The sequence below is a fragment of the Colossoma macropomum genome, unplaced genomic scaffold (assembly GCF_904425465.1).
Source record: "Colossoma macropomum unplaced genomic scaffold, Colossoma_macropomum, whole genome shotgun sequence".
Classification (NCBI taxonomy): domain Eukaryota; kingdom Metazoa; phylum Chordata; class Actinopteri; order Characiformes; family Serrasalmidae; genus Colossoma; species Colossoma macropomum.
Genome location: NW_023494806.1, coordinates 32570994 through 32576679, shown reverse-complemented (window position 1 = coordinate 32576679; position 5686 = coordinate 32570994).

The window sequence follows — 5686 nt, the reverse complement described above, 5'->3', positions numbered from 1 at the left end:
GGGTAAGCGAACTTTTTAGTGACGATGTGGTAACGGTTCGACAGGAATGTTGAGTGGGACAACGACGTCCTGATGAATGAAGTTACCCTCAGCTCCAGAGTCGATCAAGGCTGAAACACAAATAGACTGTTGTTGGCAGCATACAGTGACAGGTAAAAAGAACGACTTGGAAATCAACCCCTTTGTGGGAATACTCACCACACGCTTTCCCGGGGTTGGCGTCTGGGTTCTGTGTGAACACAGTCCACAGTCACGTCGAACATGATTCGAACCTCCACAATGAAGGCATAGACCACCATGGAGCCGACGAAGACGTTCCTCCTTTGACAACCGGTATGAATCACACTGCATGGGTTCGGGTGGCAGGCTAGCTCCGGTGACAGGACTGGAAACTATGTTCCGGACTTTAGTATTCACTGGATTGTGTTGCTTCACACGATCCTTGGGGCGTTTGCTCAGAAGCTGATCCAGGTGTATAGAGAGAGAGATCAGCTGATCCAATGAAAGTTCGTTATCTCTACAGGCAAGTTCAAACCATGGTGAAAAACATTCTTAAGGGCAGGTTCGTTCCACCCACTACCTGCAGCTAGCATGCAAAACTCTAATGTGTAGGAGGCGGTTGCCCTGTCTCAGAGCTAGGAGCAATTTACCACTAGACTGTCCCTCAGCAGAGTGGTCAAAAACTTGACGAAACTCAGTCAAAAACTGCGAAAAAGTCTTTCTATGGATGTTATCCCAAACAGCGGTAGCCCTGTCTAAAGCCTTGCCAGTAAGACAGGAGACAACGAAAGCCATCTTAGCTTGGTTTGTGCTGGGTGGTGAGTTGTTAAAAAACACAGAGCACTATAACAAAAAGCAAGGTCAAACACGGAAGGATAAACAGACATTGAACACTTCGTGATTCTAGTAGGCTAGTCAAAACTCGGCAAAGAACAATACAACAGGGTGAGTATATATAGGCTGGGACACAGGTGAAAAGAATCAATACTCAGGTGATTGAGAACAGGGGTACGTCATGTGACTCTTGTTAGAAGTCACGTGAGAGTCATTGGCATCATGGGAAATGGAGTCCTGTTCGGCTTGAGAGCCGAAGAGAAGCGTGACATTCAGAAGTAAAGATGAGCAGGCGTTCATCACTTTCACTCTGTGAATGATTGCGCAGACAAATAGTGCAACAATTCAAGAATAATATCTCTCACCGTAAAATAGCAAAGAACTTTTACTTCTCATCATCTATGGTACATAATAACATTAAAAGATTCAAAGAATCTGGAGAAATCTCTGTATGCAAGGTACAAGGTCAAAGACCAGTATTTGCCTGCCATGATTTTTGGGCCCTCAGGCAGCACTGCATTAAAAAAAGACATGATTCTGTAGTGGTAATCACTGCAATCACAAACACTTCTGAAAACCACTGTGCTGCATCCACAAACGCTAGGTAAAACTCTAAAATGCAAAGAAGAAACCACATGTAAACAGGATCCAGAAATGCTGCAAAAAAACATTTTATTTTACAAAAAACAATAGAATTTCTCTGTCTCAACATCTGATATGTTGTCTTTGTAGTATTTTCCTTCCAAAATATGGTTTACATGATTTGCATATCATTGCATTCTATTTTCATTTACTTTCTGCACAGCATCCCAACTTTTAACATTTTACCAAACCAGTAAAACTAGAAAGCAAACATGCTAACAGGCCAGTAATATTCAAAGACAAAATTTAAATTCAGAATATTTGCTTCAGGACTTAACGCTACATGAATATGTGTTCATATGTGCTTATGTAGTGTTTGGCTCTTTTAAATTTTCAGCAGAATGCATTAGAAACTGGCACACCAAAGTGGTTCAACTTAGTGAACATGTTCAAGAACCACAGAGGTTTTGCCCGGTCTGGAAACACTGCTTTGGCTCTTGGTTTAACCAGTTTTTGAAGGACATTCTAAAATGCTTAATGTGAAAAAACAATGTTAAAATGGGGTTTTTAGGTTCATCCATTTGGTCGTAGACAGTCCTCAAGACCAATAATATGTGAGAGAATTTGGGTGTGCCTAGCTCACTGGTTGTGACAGTCAACAGGCAGTATGCTACAAACTAATGTCAGCTAAGTAAGTTAAGCCATCCTTGGTGTTACCAGTGATGAGCCGGTTTTGGATGTGATAGATTTTCGCCATGCAAATATTTCTTTTGTTTATACGCTTCTCTGAACAAGAACAATGATTTCCTCAGTTGTACTTATTTTTAGTAGGATATATTAATTTAAAAAAATCAACAGTTGTACAAACTAAAAGTTGAGATGTTTTGTAAAATGCAAATCCCACTAGATGCCAAGAGTGCAACTTAGGAACAGTCCTACCAGGCCTCCCCACTGAGGTTCACCCACTGACTACTCTATTAAAGAAAGACTCTGCATGGGTGTGGGACACCCTGCAACAGCACGCATTCGACTGAATATATAAAATGCTATCCTCAGCCCCAGGCTTGGCCTACTACAATGTGAAGAAGCCCACATTTGTGTCTGCTGACACTAGCAGTTATGGGCTGGAGGGTGCCCTGTTGCAGATGCATGGGGCAGGGTCCAGCCAGTAGCCTTCTGCTCAAGAACACTCATGTGGGCAGAGCAGAGATATTTACAAATTGAAAAAGAATGTTTGACAGTAGTGTGGGCTTGTGAGTGCCTTGCCTGCTGTCTCTACAGTTTGAGTGAATTCACCCTGCAACCGTGACAATGCACCTCTACGATGCTAGCAGCTACTCGTGCACCTGATGCGTTTTAATGTCAGGGCTCTGCACATTCCAGGGAAGTTGCTAGTTGTGGCTGACACATTGCTCCACATCCCAGTCGACCACATTACCAGCTTAGATACAGAAACTGATGTAAAAGCCGAGTAGAGCAGTGGTAAGCACAAGAGCCAAACCTGGAGCCCATCGGAGAAGCTACTGGGAATGATCCAAACATCAAGAAGGTAATGTGCTTCATCAAAGATGGCTGGCCACACCATGTGCCATATAAATTACTAAGCTATTATGCTGCTAGAGCATCATTATCTGAGGCAGAGGTACTGCTCCTGCATGGGGGATAGGATTCTGGTCCCTATGCGAGGAGATCCTGGAACGCCTCCATCATGGCCACCAGGGCCTAACCAAGTGCAGAGAGCGAGCAAGAATGTCAGTATGGTGGCCTGGCATTGGGGCAGACATAAATACTAAGGTGTCTCTCTGCACCTTTTGCCAGGAACACAGGTCAATCCAGAGGACGGAACCACTCACCCCTCCCTTGCAACCAGGCATCTGGTGCAAAGTAGGGGCTGACTTGTGCAAGCTTTCAGGTAAAAATGATCTGTTCGTTGTTGACTATTATTCCAGAGACATTCAAATTGCACACTTTCAGTTTACAACAAGTCTCCATGTCATGGATTAGCTCAAAAGTATGTGTGTGAGGTGGGGCATTCCAAGAGACAATGTTGAGCCAGTTCGGCTTTGTGGACTTTGCACAGTTCTGTTCTGACTTGGGTATCCAGCACACTACCTGTAGCCCTCACTACCCACAGACAAATTGAGTTGTGGAGGGAGCCATCGACACAGCCAAACAAATTCTACAACAGCCTGACATTCACCTGGCTCTGCTGAGCTACAGAGCCACCCCAACCGCTGCTACAGGGGCTAGCCCTGTCCACTTAATGACAGCACGCCAAATCCGCACCAACCTCCCTGTTGTCTGCAGCCCAGGCTCATCTGCCCACAGGAAGTGGCCAAAAAGGACAGAAAAAGCTAAAGCAGCCTTCAAGCTTTTTATAACAGGCAACAGAGGCATTCTGTTCATTCCCTCCCTGACCTGCAATCAGGTGACCTTAAGTTGGATGGAGAGAAGGGGTGGCACTCATCTGGCACAGTGGTAAGTCCTACAGAGGAACCACAGTCATACTTAGTACAGACACAGAATGGCACTGTCCTCCGCCGCAATTTGCAGAAAAGCATGTAGGGTTTTAGGGTCTGTGTCAGGCTTTGCAAAACACAAGTAGGTCACCCACTGTGACTAGTTAGCTACAAAATACGGAAAGTAACTCCCTATAACTGTGAGGAAGTAAGTTCATGACAATCACTGTGTTACATCACCTTTTTGTTCAATTATACTTTTTAATCATTTGGGACCCGAGGAGACTAACTGTTGCAGTTTTGTTTCAGCAAGACAATGCCAGGCCTCATTCTGCACATGTTACAGCAGCTTGGCTTTGTAGACCCAGAGTGTGTGTGCTTGCCTGACCTGCCTGCAGTCCAGATCTGTCTACTACTGAAAAAATATGGCACATCATGAAGAAGAAAATCAGACAATGACAACAATACACTGTTGAGCAGCTGGAGATTTGTAGCAAGCAAGAATGGGCAAAAATTCCACTTGCAAAACTGCAACAATTAGTATCCTCAGTTTCCAAATGATTAAAAAAGTGTAATTGAAAGAAAAGGTGATGTAACACAGTGGTAAACATGCCCCTGTCCCAACTTTTGAGTGTGTTACAGGCATCAAATTCTATATTTGTTTATATTTACAAAATACAAAGTCATTTCTTTGTACTTTTGTCAGTTAAATGAAGGTTCAAGAGAATTAACAGATCACAGATTCTTGTTTTATTGCATTTTACAAAATGTCCCAACTTTTCTGGAAATGGGGGTTGTAGTACGTGCTGCCACATATCTATAAAGTGTGCTTGGCCACATTGCAAGAATTTATTTAACATTGATGAGAGCTGTAGCATCTGGTGGACTGATAGAAGAAATACATGGTAGTCCAACGCAAAGGTAAAGCAGGCTTCTTCTTTATGCACAAATAATAAATAGTACTAATAGGACGTGGAAGTAATATTACTATTATTAATAATGAAACTAATAATACAATTTTATTAATAGAAAGATCTGACAAAGCAAGCTCAAGATTAAGATTTAAAAGATCATAAAAGAAAATAAAAACATAAATATAAAACACACTGGCCCTGAAGAGATGAAGGGTGTTGACATGGATGATGGAGGTTTAGAAAGAAAGTCTATTTCTTTCTCTACTTAAACTAAAACAAATTGCGATGTGAAGCAAGAAAAGTAAAATATGGACACAGTACAGTATATTTGACAAAGGAAGAAGAAAAAAGGCAAGCTAAGAACAGGTGGAGAATGTGTTTTTTTGGAGGTTTAGGATGCCTTGCCTTGTGTTATATTTCTCCACAATAAAAAACTCTTTTAAAAAAGCCTAAAACAAAACAAACAAATCCACTACACTCTGCTTAGCGAAGCCAAACATACCAGTCTGTATGCCAAACATGACCTTAGATGTTTTTAAACAGAAAAAACACTGCATATATATATATATATATATATATATATATATATATATATATTACTTATAAACTATATATATATATATATATATATATATATATATATATATAGTTTATAAGTAATGTCATTGACTTTTTCAAGTATCTTGAATGGACCAATGTATTTAGGATTTAGCTTTTCACTTCCTTCAGCAAACCTGAAGTACCAAGTCGACATCCAAACTCGGTCTCCAGGTTGATAGGAGGGAGTGTCACCACAGTGGCAATTGGTTTGCTGTTTCTTCTGTCGAAGCACAACTTCGATCCTCTGATACGTCACCTCCCAGACTTCCTCACTACAACACATCCACTCATCCACTG